A 22,464-nucleotide genomic window follows, 5' to 3' on the forward strand; every position below is an offset into this window, starting at 1 on the left:
ATCTTATGTCATAGAGCGAGGCACCACTGTACACCCAGCAGCCTGGTCAATACTGGAACTCCGACACCATCGCGTGCTGGTGGATGTGTGGGCATCAGGACCCTCACTCATCGCTGGGGGAAGTGGGGCAGCTGCTGTGGGGGGCAGCTGCTGTGGGGGGCAGCTGCTGTGGGGGGCAGCTGCTGTGGGGGGCAGCTGCTGTGGGGGGCAGCTGCTGTGGGGGGCAGCTGCTGTGGGGGGCAGCTGCTGTGGGAGGCAGCGTGGCAGTTTTCCGTGGAACTAAGCACTCCGACCACAGAAGCAAATCACAGTCCTGGACGTTTACTCAGAGGAGCTGAAAGTTTACCTCCACGAGGAAATGTGCACACAGATGTTGACAGCAGCTTTATAGCTTTATTTACAATTGCCAAAACTAGAAAGCAACCAAGATGCACTTCAGTAGGTGAACGGATAAACTGTGTTAGGTCAGAAACTGGGATACTATTCAGTACAAAAAAGAACTGGACCACTAAGCCATGAAAAGACACGGATCTTAAACGCATGTTGCTAAGTGAGTCTCCAATCTGGAAAGGCTGCCTGCTGTGTGAGTCCAGCCGCTGGGCAGTCGGGAAAAGGCAAAGCTGTGGAGACAGTAAAAACGGTCAGCAGCTGCCAGGGGTTGGGAAAGGGAGGGATGAATGGGAGGAGCATAGGGGGATGTATAGGGTGGGGAAGCAACTCCGGATGGGGCTTTCATGGGGAATCCATGCCGTTCCATGTCTGTGAAACCCACAGAGTGAGCAGCAGCAGGCCGAGCCCTCGTGTGAGCTGTGGACTCTGGGTGGTGGTGCCGCGTTGATGCGGGTCTGTCAGTCATACAGAAGTGTGCTGCTCCGGTGGGGGCAGGAGAATGATGGAGGCTCTGCCTGTGCTGGGGAAGGAGATAGATATGTGAGGACTCTGTACTTTCCTCCTGATTTTGCTGTGAACTGAAAACTGCTTCTGAAAACGTTTATTGAAAAGGCAAACAAAAAAGAGTGCTAGCCAGATAGCATCTGTGTGAGGGTGTGGCCTGTGTTCTATGTTCAGGATTTCCCTGTTAGAATACACATATCTAAATTATTCAGAAGTTAAACCTTTGCATTAAGTAACTCACTACAAAGTTACAGTATCGGCTTGAGCACTGCCAGGATAGCCAGGATCCTGTATCCTGACTAGCTTCTCCCCTTACAGGTGCAGTGATGCCCATGGCCTCACCCCAGTGAGCAGCAGGGCTGGGACCAGGAGTCAGGCTTTGGGGGGCAGAGAGGAAGTGAGATCTGTAAGCCCATGGCAGGGAGGAGCCTGTAGCAGGGAGCCAGCAGGAATGATTTTTTTTTTTTTTTTTTTTTTTTTTTACTAGTTTTCCTTATCACTGAGGCCTTCTTAGACTTGGGGAGTTGGGAGTCCCCACTCTAGGGCACCTCAGAAACCAAAGGCTGCTCCTAATCCTCATGTTCCATATGCCTCAGGGGGAGGTACCTGGGTTGTTGGATGCAGTTCCGTTATTTGCTGCTCGGTGGAATTTGCCCCCAGCATTTCTGGTGGTTTTTAAGAGCTGATGCTTGAGCTGCTTAAAATCACATATGGATATTGATTTACCTGTAAAAGTTAAGAATGGAATTTGAGTTCAAAGATTTGTGAAAATGCTCAAGTTTGTGTACTAATATATACATTTCTGGAAATATCTAAAAGTCCGGGATTTATATTAAACACTTCTCTTGATTTTTGTAATATCCACCTGTCATATTTCCATTTGGTTAATAGATGTCAGAGGGCTTAAATTTTGAGTGCCTGAATTCACTGAATTTAAAACTTCTTACATCAATTTTAATTAAATTGAATGTAGCCAACAGTATTATAAGTATTGATTAAAATATATATAAAAGCACATATCCATGAGCATGCAGATGGGGGCAACATATTAAACCATGGAAGTAGAATTAATGTTCTTTGTTTTCTGAGAAGACAAATTTTTTTTTTAGACTTAAGTTCTAGGGTACATGTGCATAACGTGCAGGTTTGTTACATATGTATACTTGTGCCATGTTGGTGTGCTGCACCCATCAACTCGTCAGCACCCATCAACTCATCATTTACATCAGGTATAACTCCTAATGAAATCCCTCCCCCCTCCCCGTGATAGGCCCCGGTGTGTGATGATCACTAGTCAGTGATCTCATTGTTCAGTTCCCATCTATGAGTGAGAACATGCAGTGTTTGGTTTTCTGTTCTTGCGATAGTTTGCTGAGAATGATGGTTTCCAGCTGCATCCATGTCCCTACAAAGGACACAAACTCATCCTTTTTTATGGCTGCATAGTATTCCATGGTGTATATGTGCCACATTTTCTTAATCCAGTCTGTCACTGATGGACATTTGGATTTTTAAAAAGCCAAGGGATCTTACAACTTTTTAGTTTGCAACTTATTTGCCCTAAAGTGAAAGTTTGGCAGCAGATTGACAGCAGCAGAAGAGTAGATCCTGGGCAAGTGTAGGCTCTGGGAGCAGCGGGGTGAGTGCTGGAAAGAACTGGCTGGAGGCAGAGCAGGGAGGTGCTCAGGCAGGTCAGGATGGCCTCAGGGCACACAGCTCAGCGAGCGAGAAAGGGTTCACATTTCCTGGAGAGCCCTTGTCTCTGCCCACAAAAAACTCAGACTCCTTCCAACTGGGATGGTGCATCTCATGTAAAAGTTGCTACTCCCAGAAAGAAAGCCAGTGGATATAGAATTTTTTTTTTGCAGAAATTACTTTAAATTTGTTTCTAACCTTATCCTTTTCTTCCCCCATCTTAGTGTCTAGTAACTTTCTACAGATAACACACATATCTTAGGAGAGCGCTGTATTTCAGTTGCTGTTGGCTCTGATGTGACTTTGTGGTGTCTGAGGTTCTGCCCAGAGTGTGACGCTCTCTGCTGAGCGTTGCTTGTTGAAGGCCCATATGGAAACTTTGCCTGTAAGCTCGTCGACCCCAGCAGTCTTGGTTCAGAAACCTTTGGATTTGCTGAGACTTCACACGGCCTTCTGAACTTCTTGCGTGACCTTTTCGTTTTAGTGTTCCCTATTAATTCAGATGTTTTCCAGAAGGTAAGTAAGCTGCTGAATGCAGGGTGGGGGGTGCCCTCCATTGGCCCTGGGGAGAAGCATCACTGTTTCTCCGGGTGGAGCTTCCCACCCGCCATGGTGTGCTCCAAGATGGAGTAGGGTTCTTCGGCAGAAGTAACCGTCAAAGGCCCGCCTCTCAGCGGCAGGGTGGCTGTGGGTGTGCGGCCTCGCGGCCATACGGGCCCCTCCCTGTCAATGGCACCAAGGAGAGGAGCAGAGAGAGGTCAGGGAAATGTGCTTCCGAGACTGCGTCGTCCGTTTGTAACTAGACATGCAGAGAAAGGGTTGGAAATAAGCAGGAGACAGTGTCTGTCCCTAATGAGCTCAGGCGTGCCGTCTGAATCGGCCCCCTTCCCAGGCTGGCTGTGCCAGCTGAGCGCCTAGGCCTGACTTCCCGCCAGGACAGAGGCCCCGTGTATGTTGGGGGAGGAAGGTTGGGGGAGGATCTTGCTTTATTGCCGTATCCAATGCCGATGCGGGGTCACCACTCAGGAAACGCCACGCAGGGTCAGTGATTGAGTTAAGAAACCTGGAAAACTCAGCAGTGCAGACTTTGGACATGACCCGTCCAGCCCTGGGGCTCTTTCTCTGAATTTCCTTCCATGGCATCCTCATCCCAGAGGCTCCTGTCCCCACACGGCTGTTGGCAGCTTCACAGCTTCCTCTGCCTCCCCTCCCAGGCCCTGGTGTGGCTGGGGCAGCTGCTGGCTGTGAAGACCCCACAGCCAGTAGATCGTTGGTGCCAACGGCTTGGGCCTGGGTTACCTGAGCCAAGGACTGCAGTGCACAGCTGAACTCACCTTGAATGGCTGGATTGGAAGGCCTTGGGTTGCAGAGAGGCAACCAGAAGATTGCAGATCGAAGGACAATCTGCAAAGAAGAAAGGGAAATGGGTATGCTGGATGGGCAACTGGAGAAGTCTGTGCAGAGCCTGGGACCCGGTGCAGACACAGAGCTGGCATGGGGAATCTGGTGACATGGCCACCGTGGAAGTGGGCAAAGTCAAAGGCTTCAGACCGACATGGAGGGGCTGGTCTAAAACGATCCTCCTTTTCCTTTAATCCTAGCAACTGTTGGCTTACAGGGTGGGGGAATGAGATCTGTGGTGGTGGCGAGGAGAGACAGGGATTTTAATTAAACCCCTCTTTCTGGGAGAGGGGAGTAGCCATCTCTGTAGGACAGTGAGCATTGTCATCTCAGGCAGCTCAGGCTGCTGTAACGAAACACCATTGACTGAGTGGCTTATGAACAACAGAAATTTGTTTCTCATAGTTCTAGAGGCTGGAAGGCGGGATCAGGGTGCCGCACAGGTGGGATCTGGTGTGGGTCTCTTCCTGGTTCGCACACACCTTCTCTCTGGCCCTGACACAGTGGGAGGGTGACGGATTTGCTGGGCTCCTTTCTGAGGCACAAACTCCATTCACAGGGCTGCAGCCTCGGAAACTCATCACCTCCCAAAGACCTCCTGAGAGCATCGCACTGAGGGTGAGGATTTCAACCTGTGTTTTGGGGGACAGGCAGGCGGTTCATAACCGTCAGCCTCTTTGTGTATTTCTGACTCAACATTGAGTCTGCATTGGGCTGTCCAGGGGACAGAGCCTATGTGGACACTGAGCGAGGTCAGAGCTGCAAGCATGTACACATCGAGGGTAGGGGAGCTGCCAGGGCTGCAAGAACGGTGTTTCAGCATCAATCGGAGCTACTTTCCTGGCAAACGTACTCATAAGCTATCCTGGCAACATTAGCTTTTCATGAAGAGTCGATCAGGCAGTGGGGGCAGCAGGCGGTGTTGCCAGAAATTTGGAACTGATGGGCAGCAGAGAAGGGGCAGAGGCCACGACCTTGGTGTGGTCAGAAGTGCCAGGTGTCTGCCCTCCAGGCCTCACGCCTGTGACTGCAGAGACTGAGCCGACCGGGGCTTGTCGGCCAGTGTGGCTCTCATGCAGGTGATTATCGGGGTGTGCTTTCTATGTAATGTTCCCTCAACCCCATCCCCACCCCACCAGTTTCTGTGCCTAGCAGAAATCATGCTGCTCTCCTTGATGAAGCATTGAGTTTCCTATGGAGGTGTAGGAATAGCACGATTTGGCTCACATCAAAATACTTTGCAGTGAAGCTGCACAGAAGAGGATTTTAGGCTTCCATTTGATGTTTCAGACAATGCCTGAGTGTTACAGGGCCCTCTTGCTTGTTAACAAACACCAGATGAGAAAGGCTACTGGTTAATAAGGGAGACGTTTTACATTAGCGCAGAGAGGGTGGCTTGAGATAAATTCAGTGTAACGTAGGTGTGTAAGCCGTGAAAGGGACCATCTCTCTGCTGGCGACACATGTTTTCTGGTATGGATTTTGTTCTGAAAAAGGATGACTGGCATTCGGTAGAATCATTCCAAAATTCACCTGGAAGGCATCCACATGGTGCCTTGTTTTCTCCTGACATTCTGGGCAACACGAGGAATTATTCTTGTCTTCAGCACTAGCAGGAGACTTCCTCAACACCTGCTCCTCTTTGGCATTGTGGGTGTGAAGGGGTCAGAGTGACCCTGTCTTCATGGAGATTTCAGACACCATGGGGACAGTGTGGCATGATGTCGGGCTCGGGTGGGATGGAGGCTTTCCCCAGAAAACAGCTGCTGATTCCAGGGCAGCCCTCGACCCCTCCTCCCTCTGTTCCTCCACGTCATGTCTGAATTAAGGTGGTTCTATCATAGCGGGGGTGTCATGTTAACTGGAAGTGTGCTTTTGTTCTGGGCGGTAAATAAATTAATGGTACATTTGCCAAGGACAGCGATATTTGATTTGATGAATCCAGTGTGGAAAAGGAGAAGGGGCTTGGCGGGGTGGGGACGTGTGTGATGGCAGCAGAAAGGAACAGCTGTACAGGCTGGTGGGATGGAGGGGCCGCGCCCGCATTTGCATGGGGTCTGTCGATGTTTGTGCCACTAGACCTGAACCTCTGTCTCCACTTCTAAAACCTGCATGGTGAGGAAGCCCCTGATGGGCCTGAGTTGTTACTTCCCGTGGTCATTGCTGGGAAGGGCCCCGGACGCCTCTCCTGGCTGGTGACGGCCCCGGGCCTGGACACTAGGTTAGTCCTGAGCTCTGCGAGGGGCTTGGGCTCCACGCGCAGCAGGTACCGGCACATGCCTTTGGAAGTGAGATGTTGGCGCTTGGCTTGGAGGCCACCGCGATATGGGTGTGGTCAGGACTGGCTCATCCTTTGGGGAGAGAGCACCTGCCTGGGGGCTTCTCTGAGGTGCATAGCCCTGCAGTGCCCTCATAGGATGCCATGTCCTTTGGGCACTTCCTGCCTTTCCCCTGGACCCTCAGGTGTGGGAGCCAAGTGTGGTGTGTCTGTCACGGGCGGGGGGTGCTGAGGACACCACGTGCCTGCTCATGCGAAGACCCGAGGCGCTGCGTGGGCTTGTTTCTAGGGGGCCGTTGGCGTCTGGGGGCCTGTGGGTGTCTTTCCACTGGCAGGAAATAATGGGTGGCCCATGTTATCTTTTTTGTCTTTTTTTGCCAAAAAGCCCTAATGCCAACGTTGTTGTCCCACTGTGGGAACCACCCATCTCAGGCTCACTGGCCCTTCTGTTTCTGGGCTGTTGCAGTGTTGTGTTGGGATAACTGTGTTAACTTCGTTTGAATTTTCTTCCTGTTCCTTTGGAATAAGTGTTGATAGCTTGTGCTGCTTGTTCACCCCAGAGGCGATGGTGTCCTTTAGGCCTGGCAGAGCACAGCGGTGCAGGGAGGTGCTGGGCCTCGGCCTCCCTTGTCGGCAGCCCTCAGTGCATGTCTGCTCTTCACTCCTTGTGCACACGGCTGGGGTCACGGACTGCTCGCTCTGCTGTTTGAGATCTTCTGAAAAGGTGGTGTTTACACTGAAGGGAGATTGGGGGTGTGCAGCTGATTTTAAATAGGAGGAAATGATGGTAACAGAATGAGCAATGCCTAGCACTTGGACTTAGGCTTGAGTAATTATGTTTTAGAAGCAAGGTATCCCCAACTCCGGTTTTCTTCAAATTAAATCTTTTAAAGAGTCCACAAATATAGTTAAAGCCTAAAATTATGCAACAGAGGGCCTAGAGCCCAACCCACTGCCACCTCTGACTCCAAGACACCTCAGCAACTTGGTCCTCCTCCTCAGAGAACCCCGCTTCTGCTCCTCCCTCCACGTTCCTCTTCCTCCCCCTCCCTTTCCCTGGACAGCCCTCCCCTTCCCCCCTTCCTCGGACAGCTTTCTTCCTCTTCTCCCTGCCTGTCCTTGGGCAACCTCCTTCGAACTCCGGTTGAAAGTCACTGGTCTGTGGGGCCGCCCACTTGACAGACGAGCATGCTGAGGCCAAGGCACAAGTGACTGACTCAGACCCGCGCAGAGGCTGACCCAGAGGCCGTACCAACGGGTTGTCACTAATGCAAGAGAATCAATGATGCTGCTTCACTGATCTCCAGGGAAAGCAGGTCGATAACAGGTTGGAAAAGCCATCGTCCACCTGTCAGCTTCATCTCTCCTGCCTGGAAGATGTAGGGAGAACCTGCCTTCAGCCCACCCTCATCCCGTAACAGGACAGAGGACAAGGGCAGAGACTCAAGTCCTGTCAGTGCCCTCAGGAACCCCCCGTTTCCTCCTCATGGTGGAAGTGGAAACCATCCCGTTGGATGATCTTCCCGTGGAGACCCTCCACCCTGAAAGCAAGGAATCTAGTTTGAGCACACACACATTCTTGGTGCCATCACTTTCTGCAGGTGAACGCTGCATACGTGGCCCATTAATCTTGCTCGTCCGGTGTTACTGGGTCCTGGGAGTTTCTGTGGGCTGAAGGCAACTGTTTACCATTGTGTTTAGAGAGAATAGAACTTTTTTGTGTCAAAATCACATGATAACCATTGCCATGTGATTCCTTGGGTTGGTTGGGGCAGGGGATGCTCAAGCATTTTCTGAGGGCTGAGTGCTTGTTTGAGACAGTCTCACTTTGTCACCCAGGCTGGAGTGCAGTGGTGCATCTTGGCTCACTGCAACCTCCGCCTCCTGGGTTCAAGCAGTTCTCCCTGCCTCAGCCTCCCGAGTAGCTGGGATTATAGGTGTGTGCCACCACGCTTGGCTAATTACAAAAATTTCTAATACAGGAAGGGTTTTGAAATATTGGCCAGGCTCATCTCGAACTCCTTACCTCAAGAGATCGGCCCACCTTGGCCTCCTAAAATGCTGGGATTACAGGCTTGAGCCACTGTGCCCGGCCGGATCCTGACATCTTTTAAAGCTGCCTTCATGTATCAAAAGCCAGTCTATGTTTGAAAATCAGGCTTGTGGAAGAGCCAAGGAGGAGAGAGGGATATACTTCAGCTAGGTAAATAACTATGCATATGTTAAAAATATGGGCCAAAATCTACCCCAAATATTAACTCTTCTGCTTGGCGTTCTATATCCATTTATGGTTATTCCTTCAGTATTAAGAGTTTTAAAGATTCTTTTGATAATTATGGACAAATTGCTATTAAAACTCAGCTGCATTTGTAACTTTAAAGAACTAATTGGATGACATTTTTCTCGGAGGCATTTTGGATAGTTACATAATTGTTTATCTCTTTGCCAGAAATCTTTTTTTTCCAGAGCAGAAACCTGAAAAAAAAATTCCTTTGCATTAAGTGCTATTTCACTGTGTGGCAATCAATTTTTGAATGTGAGGACAAGGTCATCGTGTATTTTTGGGATAATTCTTGCTTAATGGTGATAATGCTAAGTGTTAAAATTATGGAACAATTTGTTTCTTTGAAAATTACTATTTGCCTGCTCACCAGGTGGAGCTGATGAGAACGTGGATGTAAAAATTAAATTGTATTTAGCTTGTATAAGTTAAAACTTTTTTGTGTTGTGCTACTACTGAAGTTGCTTAGCTGTGGAAATGAGGTGATTGTAGGCACCCAGAATTTTATCTCCTTCACTTCCACAATGGGAAGAAATTCTCCAAGAAGCACAGGAATCTGACTTTCTGATATGGAGACTCCTAGGCATCAAGCCCCATGGAAGGGGTGGTGATTACATGAGCGTTGGCGTTGATGTGGGCATCCTCCAAGCCGGACGCAGGGAGCAGGGAAGGGCAGAAAGAACAGGCCCCTCAGGAGCCATGAGAAAATAAAGTGTTGTCAGCAGTGGTGAGGGTTGGTGTCAGGGGCCAGGAAGAGGTGGCAAAGGGGAGCATGTGCCTCAAGGCAGCCCTGGAACCCGCAGTCCCTGCAGTGAGGTCTGATCTGCAGGGGACATGGACGGCCACGCAGCGAGGCCCACAGACAGCCTGAACTTGGCTGCCTCAGAACTCTGGTGGACGTTGCAAACGGCCCCACAGGGTTGCAGTGCACATTCCTCGGACAGAAAGATGATGCTTGGAACTGTTTCTGGCACGAAACCAGCGCCCTGTGAACAGTGGCTGCTGCTGTCATGATTGTCGTCCAACTGGGGACATTTGCTCTGCTCAGTTCACTGCCTTCAACAAGCTTGACGCATTGAACGAGGGCTCAGTCGATAATGTACTCTGTAAATACTCTCTCCCGGCTAGAGTGAGCAAAGCCCAGGGAGAGGGTGGTTCTTCAGTATTACTCAGGTGTTTGTGGCAGGGCCAGCTGTGCGGCTGCCAGAGCGAATGTGACCAGGAAGCCTCTGTCCCCCCGAGGTGGCCAGCGATCCTGTTACATGTGCCATAGGCAGAAGGTGGGCACTGTTGGGGAACTTGCTCATGTTCCTGTTTTCTGATTGGAAATTCAAGGTTTATGAGCATCCTACTTCGAATTTGTACATTGCTGAGACTTGTACACATTTCAACGCTTGTTTTATTCTGCTTTTCAGATCTATACAACCTGGCGTTTGGCCGTGGCTTCCAGGACAGGCTGGATGCAGAGTGAAGTCCTCTCCTGTCAATGTTTGCAGATGTCTTCCTGTATAAACTTCATATTTCTTGAGACTTTCAATTAGGTTTTTACTTAACTAGACTTTTTTATATTACTAAAGTTCTAGAGTACATGTGCATAACATGCAGGTTTGTTACATATGTATACTTGTGCCTTGTTGCTGTGCTACACCCATCAACTCGTCATTTACATCAGGTATAACTCCCAATGCAATCCCTCCCCCCTCCCCATGATAGGCCCCGGTGTGTGATATTCCCCTTCCCGAGTCCAAGTGATCTCATTGTTCAGTTCCCACCTATGAGTGAGAACATGCGGTGTTTGGTTTTCTGTTCTTGTGATAGTTTGCTGAGAATGATGGTTTCCAGCTGCATCCATGTCCCTACAAAGGACACAAACTCATCCTTTTTTATGGCTGCATAGTATTCCATGGTGTATATGTGCCACATTTTCTTAATGCAGTCTGTCTCTGATGGACATTTAGGTTGATTCCAAGTCTTTGCTATTGTGAATAGTGCTGCCATAAACATACCTGTGCATGTGTCTTAATAGCAGCATGATTTATAATCCTTTGGGTCTATACCCAGTAATGGGATGGCTGGGTCATATGGTACATCTAGTTCTAGATCCTTGAGGAATTGCCATACTGTTTTCCATAATGGTTGAACTAGTTGACAATCCTACCAACAGTGTAAAAGTGTTCCTATTTCTCCACATCCTCTCCAGCACCTGTTGTTTCCTGACTTTTTAATGATTGCCATTCTAACTGGTGTGAGATGGTATCTCATTGTGGTTTTGATTTGCATTTCTCTGATGGCCAGTGATGAGCATTTTTTCACGTGTCTGTTGGCTGTATGAATGTCTTCTTTTGAGAAATGTCTGTTCATATCCTTTGTCCACTTTTTGATGGAGTTGTTTTTTTCTTGTAAATTTGTTTGAGTTCTTTGTAGGTTCTGGATATTAGCCCTTTGTCAGATGAGTAGATTGCAACAATTTTTTCCCATTCTGTAGGTTGCCTGTTCACTCTGATGGTAGTTTCTTTTGCTGTGCAGAAGCTCTTTAATGAGATCCCATTTGTCAATTTTGGCTTTTGCTGCTGTTGCTTTTGGTGTTTTAGACATGAAGTCTTTGCCCATGCCTATGTCCTGAATGGTACTACCTAGGTTTTCCTCTAGGGTTTTTATGGTATTAGGTCTAACATCTAAGTCTCTAATCCATCTTGAATTAATTTTCATATAAGGAGTTAGGAAAGGATCCAGTTTCAGCTTTCTACTTATGGCTAGCCAATTTTCCCAGCACCATTTATGAAATAGGGAATCCTTTCCCCATTTCTTGTTTCTCTCAGGTTTGTCAAAGATCAGATGGCTGTAGATGTGTCATCCCCATCAAGCTACCAATGAGTTTCTTCACAGAATTGGAAAAAACTGCTTTAAAGTTCATATGGAACCAAAAAAGAGCCCGCATTGCCAAGACAATCCTAAGTCAAAAGAACAAAGCTGGAGGCATCATGCTACCTGACTTCAAACTATACTACAAGGCTGCAGTAACCAAAACAGCATGATACTAGTACCAAAACAGAGATATAGACCAATGGAACAGAACAGAGTCCTCAGAAATAATACCACACATCTACAGCCATCTGATCTTTGACAAACCTCAGAAAAACAAGAAATGGGGAAAGGATTCCCTATTTCATAAATGGTGCTGGGAAAATTGGCTAGCCATAAGTAGAAAGCTAAAGCTGGATCCTTTCCTTACTCCTTATACAAAAATTAATTCAAGATGGATTAAAGACTTAAATGTTAGACCTAATACCATAAAAACCCTAGAAGAAAACATAGGCATGGGCAAGGACTTCATGTCTAAAACACCAAAAGCAACAGCCGCAAAAGCCAAAATTGACAAATGGGATCTCATTAAAGAGCTTCTGCACAGCAAAAGAAACTACCATCAGAGTGAACAGGCAACCTACAGAATGGGAGAAAATTGTTGCAATCTACTCATCTGACAAAGGGCTAATATCCAGAACCTACAAAGAACTCAAACAAATTTACAAGAAAAAAACAACTCCATCAAAAAGTGGGCAAAGGATATGAACAGACATTTCTCAAAAGAAGACATGCATACAGCCAACAGACCCATGAAAAAATGCTCATCATCACTGGCCATCAGAGAAATGCAAATCAAAACCACAATGAGATATCATCTCACACCAGTTAGAATGGCAATCATTCAAAAGTCAGGAAACAGGTGCTGGAGAGGGTGTGGAGAAATAGGAACACTTTTACACTGTTGGTAGGATTGTCAACTAGTTCAACTATTATGGAAAACAGTATGGCAATTCCTCAAGGATCTAGAACTAGATGTACCATATGACCCAGCCATCCCATTACTGGGTATAGACCCAAAGGATTATAAATCATGCTGCTATTAAGACACATGCACAGGTATGTTTATTGCGGCACTATTCACAATAACAAAGACTTGGAATCAACCCAAATGTCCATCAGAGACAGACTGGATTCAGAAAATGTGGCACATATACACCATGGCATACTATACAGCCATAAAAGAGAATGAGTTTGTGTCCTTTGTAGGGACATGGATGCAGCTGGAAACCATCGTTCTTAGCAAACTATCACAAGAACAGAAAACCAAACACCGCATGTTCTCACTCATAGGTGGGAACTGAACAATGAGATCACTTGGACTCGGGAAGGGGAACATCACACACCGGGGCCTATCATGGGGAGGGGGGAGGGGGGAGGGATTGCATTGGGAGTTATACCTGATGTAAATGATTCGATGGGTGCAGCACAACATGGCACAAGTATACATATGTAACAAACCTGCACGTTATGCACATGTACCCTAGAAATTAATGTATAGTTAAAAAAAAAGTTTACAAAAATGACTGGCTCTAAACCTAGGCCTTTGTTCATCAAGATTCTGCTGTTTCAAGAGGGCCGCTTGTAGACTCATGCAGCCCCAGGTCCAACACCCAGAGTCAGTACAGAATTCCTGTGCTAAAACATACCCTGTGAACTCGAACAGGCTTGACGAGCTGCTTCTGTAAAGCTCAGGCCTGAGAGGTCCCGACCTCCACCCTCCTACCTGGCATGATCTGGGTCCGTGTAGGGGACAGTTCGGATGCATTCGCCCACATAATTCACCAGGAAGGGCATCAGGAAGTGAGTCTTCATCTGCCAGGGCTTGAAGGTGGGTTCCTGAGGGACAAGGTGTGGGCAGAGGCAGCTGTTCTTTTATTTTGGCCTTTTTCTCAGTGTGTGTTTTCTGTAACTACTGCTATGTAGAACCTCTATGTGAGTTTTAGGTAGAGAATCTTGCCCACCCAGAGGTCCCCCACCCCAGAGAGCCTCCACTTCGGTCCCCCCAGGCTGGTCCTGCCTGTGCTCCGCTTGGTGTGACTGTTGAGTGTGACCGATGCACATGGCTGCTTGACCCTGCATCTCCTTCCTTCTTGTTGCTGAGGCCAGTTTTTTCTCTTTCTCCACCTGAACTGCACTTGAAGCCAAGATGAAGGATGAGAAGTGGTTGCTAAGAAGGATCCTCCTGCAGCGAATTTGCCGTGAGGCGGCTGCACTGGCCCAGCCTGTGCTTTCCTTCTCAAAGCTCATTGCAGAGGTCGGCCAGGGGCAGCCCGTACCTGCCTGCTCCTGTGGCCCGTGAATCAAGAATGGATTTTACATTTCCAAATGGTTGAACAAAACACTTCATGACACTGAGAAGTTTCCATGTCCATAAGTTTGATGGGGGTGCAGTCATGCCCATCTCTTCAGGGGCCACCTGCAGAAAGCTGCTGTTATGTAGCCAGGGCAGAGTTATATCCTTGAGGCAAAGATCAGTTGACAAAGCTGAAAATACTGACTCTTGGCTCTTTAGGGAAAGTTTCTAATCCCTGGTTTAAGGGCTGTGTGACAGGACCCCAGGATCTTGGTCAGATTGCTCCTCACTCAGGGTCTGCTGTGGCCCTGAGTCATTCTTCATCTAGGTTTTACGATTTATATCACAGGCGCGTTGTACACCCCTTGTTATATTGGATGGAATCTCATCTTTCAACCTGTATCTTTAGAACAGTATCCCATGGGGCCTGTAAATCCCTTCAGTATTAGTACTAATACCATCCTGTCGTTTCCTGGATATAAGAAAATACCACAGGAGGGGTGTACACCTCTTGCAATATTGGTGGTAATATCACCTCTACCATGTGGTTATTAAGGACAAATATTAAGGTCTTCAAAGTCTGAGTGCTATGGTGCCTCTCATGGCGGCATTGAACTCTGTTGTGCTAGATTTCAGGGTGTCTGCCTCATAGTCATGTCTAACAGAGACTCTGTGGCCAGATTCAAACAAGCAGGAAGTTGGTCTTTGGCAGCAAGGACACCTTAGAGCTGAGTTGCCACCCATCGTGAGGTGGTCCCATGATACCCACTCTCTGGGTCAAGGTTGGGGCAGGGCTGGTGTCCTGAACTGCAGTGCGATGTGGATCGTAATAGCCACGGGGTAGAGGGGGCTGCTATTACTCCCCACATTGCAGGGGGTGCCTCACCCCCCTGCGAAGTGGATCGTAATAGCCAATTACTCCCCGCCACAACGTGTGTCCATTATTAGTCTCTCTTGTTCAGGATATTAGGAACAATTTCACAGGTTGTGTGTACACAGCCTGCAATCGGAGAACAAATACCATTCTCTCCACCTCCAGATATGAGGAACCATATCACATAATGGGTGTACGCTTTTTGGGAGATTTAGGGTAACGTCCTGTGTTTCCCTGAGTACTTGGAGACACAGCACAGGGCGTCTGTACACTCACTACTCTCTTGGCAGGTACATCCTACTTTACCTACTGCAAATTAGGAGCAATATCACAGACTGCGTGTCAAGCTACTGTCATATTGGTAGTAGTATCATTCTCTCCCCCACAAGTTATGAGGAACAATATCCCAGGGTGGGTGTACATCCCCTGCGATACTGGGCATATTCTCATCGTCTCCCAACATGGATATTGGGCATAGTGTCACAGGGGGGTGTATGCCTTCTTCGATATTGGGAGCAATATCATCCCTCCCCTCAGAATTGTAGGCAAAATACTGCAGGGGTTTTACAACTCGTGTGATATGGGCAGTAATATCATCCTCTCCCCACCTAGATGTTAGGAACTATATCACAGGCGGCTGTACACTTCTTGCGCTATTGGGAGTCATATCCTCTCCCATCATGGATATTAAGAATATTACAAAGGTGTACAGCCCCTGCCATACTGAGAGAAATATTATGCTCTCCCCTTTGGGATATTAGGAACAATATCGCAGGAATTGTGTACCCTCCCTGCAATATTAGAATATCCTGTCCCCTTGAATATAAGAAACAATATCACAGGAGGATGCACATGCCCTGTGATATTGGGAATCATACCATTTTCTGTCCCTCTGGATATTCGGAACAATATCACAGTGGGTGTTTACACCCCCTGCGGTATTACCACTAGTGTCATCGTCTCCCTCCCAGGATATAGGGAACAATATCACAAGGGGCTGTACACCCCCTGCAATATTGGAAGTAATATCTTCCTCTCCCCCGCTGGCTATTAGGAGCAATGTCACAGAAGGGGTGTACACCCCCTGCTCTATTGGGAGTGATATCGTCCTCTCTGTGCCTGAATATTAGGAACTATATCACTAGGGAGTGTTCACCTCCTGCAATATTGAGACTAATATCCTCTCGCCCCCTGGATATTAGGAATCATATCACGGGGGTGGTGTACACCCCCTGCAAAATCAGAAGAAATAGCGTCTCCACCTTTGGATATTAGGGACAATATCACGGGGGAGGTCTACGTCCCCTGTGTTACTGGGAGTCATATCCTCTCCCAATCCAGGTACAGCGAACAACATGACCGAGGGGATGCATACCCACTGCGATAGTTTCCATGTTATCCTCTACCTCCTGGTATTAGGAATAACATCATAGAGGGGTATACACTTTCATCGATATTGAGAGTAACATCATCTTCCTGCCGGATATCAGGAGCAAATCTATTAATATAAAATTAATAGTAATAATCGATATTAATCACAATATAGTAAAAATTACTGCTCAAAAATGTTAATTAGTATTAATACTAATATCACAATAAAATATATCAGCAATTAATGTTACTTACCTCAATACTGAGATATTGTAATATTGTTAAATGACATTAAGTGTGCATAATCATATTTAAAATTATGTATAATGGTATCCTGTTTAATAGTATCATTAAAATGGACCATTGATGTTTAATAATTAATCATATTATTCCTAATACCGCAGGGGGTGTACACCTACCTGTGATGTCCTTCCTAATATCCAGGAATGGAGAGCATTATATTAGTTTTAATATCAGTGCCACCCTGTGACACTGATCCTAAAATCTAAGGGGGAAGAGTATGACATGACTTCCAACATAGAAATGAATGGACAGCCACCTGGTGATATTGCTCCTAATATTCACGGAAGAAGCGTATGATATTACTCCCAGTATCACAGGGAAGGTACAGCTCTTCTGGGATATTGTTCCTAGTATCCGGAGGGGGAGAGGCGGCTAATAATTCCAGTATCACAGGCTGTATTCACCCGCCATGAGATAGTTATTAATATCCTGGGAGAGGATATGACTCCCCACAGAGCAGGAGGTGTACACCCAGTCTGGGATATTCTTAAAATCTCAAGGCCGAGAGGTTGATATTACCCTCAGTATCGTAGACACTGTGCACCCCCGTGTGATACTCTTCCTGATATCCGGAAGGGGAGAAGATGGTATTAATCCCCATATCGCAGGAGGTGAACACCCACTCTGTGATCTTTCCGAATTTGCAGGGGGAGAGAGGATATTATTATTCCCAATACTGCAGAAGATGTACACACCCCTCTGTGATATTGTCCTTAATATTCCAAGGCACAGATGTTACTCCCCATATCGAAGAAAATGTACACCTCCCAGTGATGATGTTCCCATGTTCCAGAAGGGAACAGGATATTACTCCCAATATCGCAGAGGTTATAAACACTCCCTTTGATATTGTTCCTAATATCCAGGTGGGGAGAGGATGATCTCCCTCCCTATATTGCAGAGGGTGTACACCCGTCTTTGATACTGTTGGAAATGTCTAGGGGGGAGACGATATTACAAAATTGTAAACACGCTGTGTCTACCGTGGATCCTAATATCCAGGGAGGGCTAATACTCCCCAGGTCGCGGGGGGTGTCCACCGCGCCTGTCACATTGTTTCCTAAACCCAGGGAGGAAAGGATGATATCGCTACCAAAATTGAAGTGAACATGCCCCCTGTGATATGGCTCCTAATATCCACGTTGGGAGAGGATATTCCTCTCAATATCACAGGGGTTGTCCAACCCGCCTGAGATATTGTTCCCACTATCCAGGAGGAGAGCATGTCGTTACTTCCAAAAGTGCAGGTGATGTCCCCCGCCATGTGATATTGTTCTCAAGAGCTAAAGGAAGGTATTCTTCTTTGCACTGCAGGGGGTGTTCAATCAACAGTGATATTGTGAGGGGGGTGAGGCACTCCCTGCAAGGTGGGGACTAATAGCCACCCCCTCTCCCCACCTTAGCTATTAGGAAACAGGGTGGACTCACAGCCTGCTTACGATTTTGAGAGTAGTATCATCTCCCCCTCTGAAAATTATGAACTCTTTCCTAGACGGGTGTACACCCTCAGAGGATGTACACCCATCTGTATTGGAAGTTGTATCATCCTCTTCAATATTAAGAGCAGTATCCCAGGATTGTATCTACTCCCTGCAATATTGGGTGTCACATCCTCCTCTCCCACCTGGAAATTAGAAACAATATCACGGGAGGCGTGTACACCTTCTGCGATATTTAATGTAACATCCCTTTCCCTCCAGGATCATGGGAACAATATCCCTGGGGGGTGTACACTTTCTGCCATATATGTAATATCCCCTCTGCCTCGGAAAGTTATGAAGAACCATCTCACACGGGGGTGTACATCCGTTGCTGCGATATTGGGAATGTGATTTCCAAATATCTGCATATTTGGAAACATATCAGAGTGAGTGTACCCCTCCTGCGATATGGGGATATCTCTTCTTCTAGATATTAGAATATCACACGGGGGTTTGCACTTTCTTCCATATCTGGAGTCATGTCACCCTCTCCTGTTTTGAATGGCAAAAACAATCTCTCAGGGGGGATGCTGAGAAGTTAGGGGGCTGTCACCTGCCAGCTTAGTCCATGGGAACAAATGTGCTCTTCTATTTTCTTCTGAAAAGCTCCCTGTGATTTTAGAGTTGTGGCCATCTTCCATCCATCGGTGAATGTTACGTTTATAGAAACTACTCAAAGGCAGACGGTGGTTCTTAGACCAAGGCGCCTGGGGAAGCCTTTCCGATGCATAGGCATCAGGTCCCCGAGTGAAATGTCTGCCATCCGCCCTCCACGAGGACCCAAGCTCAGCGGGGAGAAAAACAGCAGAGAAATGCATCCGCGGCCTTCCCACCCACACACCAGTCCGGGCTGCAGCGCCCTCTCCTGGGACTCTGCAAAGCCTCTGCCTGGGCCTCAGCTCCCACCCCGGCACCCTGCAATCTCTTCACACAGACTGGAGACCCATCTATAAAAACCATTCAAAACCCTTTGCTCACTTCAAGTACACGTCAAGCCTTTCTTGGGAATCCCTGGCCCTGCCTGCTTCTGACACCAGGTCCCGCTCTAGCTCCAGCCACCCCAGGTCCTCCTGGGACCTCTGGATATGCCGGTCGCTGTGTACATCACATTCAGGCACAGTGGTGGGCGGGTGGGAGGGCCCCCCCCCCAAAGGAATCCCGGTACTAATCCCTGGAACCTGGGAATGTGCCCTCACGCGGTGATAAAGGTGAATCCTGAGGACTACCTAGGTGTGCCCTAAGTGCCGCCACTTGCATCAGAAGATGAGGGGTGCAGAGGCTGAAGGCCCTGGAGCAGGATGCTGCACTCCCACATGGGAGGCGGCGGCGGCTCCAGGGAACAAGGCATGCGAGGCCCACAGCTCTCGGCCCCTGAATGGGCCATGAGGGACTCTCCTGGAGCAAACACTCTGGTCTCAGCCCATGGCTCCCGCCCTCCAGAGCTGTGGGAGAGCGAGTATTATTTTCCAGCCCCAGGTGTGTGGTCAGGGTCACAGCGGCCACAGGACACCCAGAGGGAAATGTCATTTCCTCAGGAAAACGCCGTCTGGTTTCTAGGACCAAAGTTCCCTCCGTCAGGGGCTCTTGGGGCACCCCATGTCTCCTCTTCATAGAAATCACCCCGGTGTCTCTCCCTGCAGTTACCTCGTGGTTATTTGACTTGCAGTTCTCACTAGGCTGCGAATTCCATGAGGGCAGGAACTGTGGGCTGGGCTTACAGCACTGCACCATCAGCAGTACCCGGCTGAGCCCCCACAGCAGGCGCTCAAGAAATGCTTGTCTCTGAATGACATAAGCACAGTATTCCCCAGCCAGCCAGCCATCTGTCCGTCCGTCCGTCCTGGTCAATAAATAAGCCCAGGCTTTTTTCTGTGCCCGGGACATTGTTGCTAATCGTGGCCGGCACCACACACGGGGGATGCAAAGCTCCTGGTGGCGGCCTTGTGCCTCGGCCATGTCGCACACGCTCTTGTAAGCCTGAAGCAGCAGGGCCAAGTGGTTAGCAGGGGTGCCGGGTGCTCACCTGCCAGCCCCAGGGCCTGCATTGAGGTCCAGGAAGGGACAGGAGGGGCCTGAGTCACCAGGGAAAGCCCGTTCATTTGGGTCAAGGGGCCCAGGGAGCTCTGGAGGCTGTGCGGGAGCAGGACAGGCCTCAGTGACACAGGAGGCTGCCTGGGCACAGTCCAGGTCCTCATGAAAGGGGAGGCCTGCAGGCAGCACAGCAGGGTGGGTGTGAGGCAAGCAGCAGAGCAGGTTGCAGGCAGTGGCGAGTTAGTCACGAGCGGGACAGCTCAGCTCTCGGCATCTCATTGTGGGTAAGGGAGGCCAGGGCGGTCAGGACGTTTAAAGGCAAAGCCAGTCCTGTAGCTTTCTGCAGGCAGGCAAGGATGAGTGGGATGGGGCCCACAGCTGTAAGGACCACACCAAGTGACCGCCATCATCGTGCAGAGGCGGCCTCCACGCGCAGGCAAGGAAGGAGGCAGGCAGCTGGATTACCGGGGGGCCACACTCAGCCCCGGGCCGCATCTCTGCTCTCCGGCGGAAGGCTGCCATTTCTGCCCTCGGGAAGCCGCACACAAAGCCACACACGCGAGCAAGAACCTGAGTTGCTGCTCTGGGGTTCCACCGGGAAATGGGCTCTGGTGTCAGAAAGGGGAGCTGTTCTCCAGCCCGTGTGCACCGGGGTTTTTCAGACTCCACCTCAGGTTGTTAACCAAGGTAACAGCAGGACAGGTCCACACGCCCACTGTTCCCACCTCCCAGCGGCCCCACATGGCAAAGTGTTTCTGTCATCCACTTGGTGGCAAAACGAACAATTTATGGACTTGGACGTGTCCCTCTTACTGTGAATATCTCCACATCTGCTGCAGAAATGCTACTGTTGGGACACAGGGTGGGGTCCACATCTCCCAGGAGAGTTGGACAGTGAGCGACCCAGGCTTTGCAGCCCTGGTGCAACCCAAAGCATCCCAAGGCCAGGAGCCCGTGTGTGGGCAGAGGGCTTTGGACAGTGAGTAGAGATCCGTGGCAGGTGAGTTCACAGCGTGGTGGGTAGGAGGGTAAGGTGGGTGGGTCAGTGCTGGGTGACCACGAGGTGAGCTGTGAGCAGGGGCCCCCAGGCCCCCATGGCACAGCCTCCACATCCACCCAGGCCCAGCATATGCCCAGCTCTTGGGCTGCTCTGTACAGGCTCTGGCCATGGCAGTCTTTGCAGGACTTCAATCCAAATGCCAGCCTGCTTCCCAGCCAGAAATACTCATCTGGGGATACTCACTGGCCTGGTGCCCAGGATGTGGCCCCCTCAGCACCACCACATGCGGGGCTCCTTATGCTTTTCAGACAGGTGACGTCACTCCTTTACTGTGGAATACCCTAGCTCAGGACTGACCAAGACTGGCTGGATCAAGACTGGCTGCGGGGAGCTGGCTGCTTCTCCAAGAAGCCCTTGCCGGAAGCCAGAGGGTGTGGGTGACCCGGGGCCAGGAGGGGCCTGAGGCACACAAGAGGGCAGGTGGGGGGATCTCAGCTCCTTAACTCCACATTGAAATCTGTGGGAATGGCCACATTGCTGCAAATCCTCTCTCCCCTCTTCCCTATCGCTTTTTCCTTCCTTCAGTCTCCAAAAAAGGGGAGGGAAGCTTCACGACAGGGGAGACCCTGCCCAGAAAAGCATAAAACTCTCAAGACCAAGCACAGCCGGGCCCCTGGGTCTGTGGTGGGGCCACTATGACAAGGAATTACAAGGCTGTGGTCACCGCCACCTTCGCGACACCTGACAGCAGCGTGGCACCCACCTACTGTGTTTCTGATGTGACCTGATCAAGCTTACAGGACAGAGTAATGCACCAGCCAGCGCTAAGGAATGAAAGGAGTCCAACTGAAACTCCCTGCAGCCACATCCTGAGAATGTGTAACACCTGCTCTGAGGTATTTCATTCATTCTGTTCTGCCCGGAAGACCCACTCGCCAGCACCACATAGATTCTGAGGGGCTGTGGCATCAGCTAAGCATCAATGCTGGCAAGAAGCAAATCATCAGTGAGGATGAGGACACACGTGTCCAAAGATGACGACTTCACCACATCAGATCCACCCAGGGCTTCTGAAGTGCAACACGGCCAGGTCCTGAGCCAGACACCTACTATGGAGCTCGTCCTGTGCTTGGGGGAACTTTCCGCAGCATCTCTTGTCTCCAGCCACAGGTGCTGGGAGCATCCCTTCTCCCAGTTCTAACCAGAAACCTCCCTGGATGGTGCAAACATCCCCTGGGTCACAGTCACCCCATGAGAATTACCAAATTGACTGAACACCTGGAGCCATCCAGAGACCCCCCAAACATAAATGCTGCCCAGGGCCAGGCCAGGAGTCACGGGTCACAGAGGGTGTGGCCGGACAGGGAAGAGACGCTCACTCCCACACGTCCTCAGCCTCCGACGGCTTCAGGACAGTGGCTGGAACGACCCGGAGCCATCCACGTTAAGTCGCCTCACGCCCTCATTTCCCGTGTTCGTCACCATCTCCTGTTCTACGGCCAGACAAGCCCAGTTCAGACCCAAATTCAAACCTCCTCAGGATTCAGCCTGTTTGGCCGTCAGTAAACAGGGCTCTGGAGAAAACAGCTGCCATGTCCACATCTCGGTCCCTCTCCCTTCAGGGGTCCACAGAGGGATCCTCGGCGGCTTTCTCGTCCCTGCCCCGACTCCTGAGCAGCTGCAGCATTCGCCAGGGT

General features: G+C 49.4%; 1 long non-coding RNA gene across 1 annotated transcript in view; it reads right to left on the reverse strand.

Moving 5' to 3' along the window:
- Positions 1-373: 373 nt before the first annotated feature.
- The window catches only part of LOC114670788 (uncharacterized), a 32,850-nt gene continuing 10,759 nt past the window's right edge, over positions 374-22,464 (reverse strand). Inside the window, exons 2-3 of the long non-coding RNA XR_003720522.2 lie at positions 1,501-1,620; positions 374-910 (exon numbers count right to left, since the gene is read on the reverse strand). This is a non-coding gene — a long non-coding RNA (uncharacterized LOC114670788). The remainder of the gene's footprint in view (positions 911-1,500; positions 1,621-22,464) is intronic.

The sequence above is a fragment of the Macaca mulatta genome, chromosome 11, assembly GCF_049350105.2.
Source record: "Macaca mulatta isolate MMU2019108-1 chromosome 11, T2T-MMU8v2.0, whole genome shotgun sequence".
NCBI classification, from domain to species: domain Eukaryota; kingdom Metazoa; phylum Chordata; class Mammalia; order Primates; family Cercopithecidae; genus Macaca; species Macaca mulatta.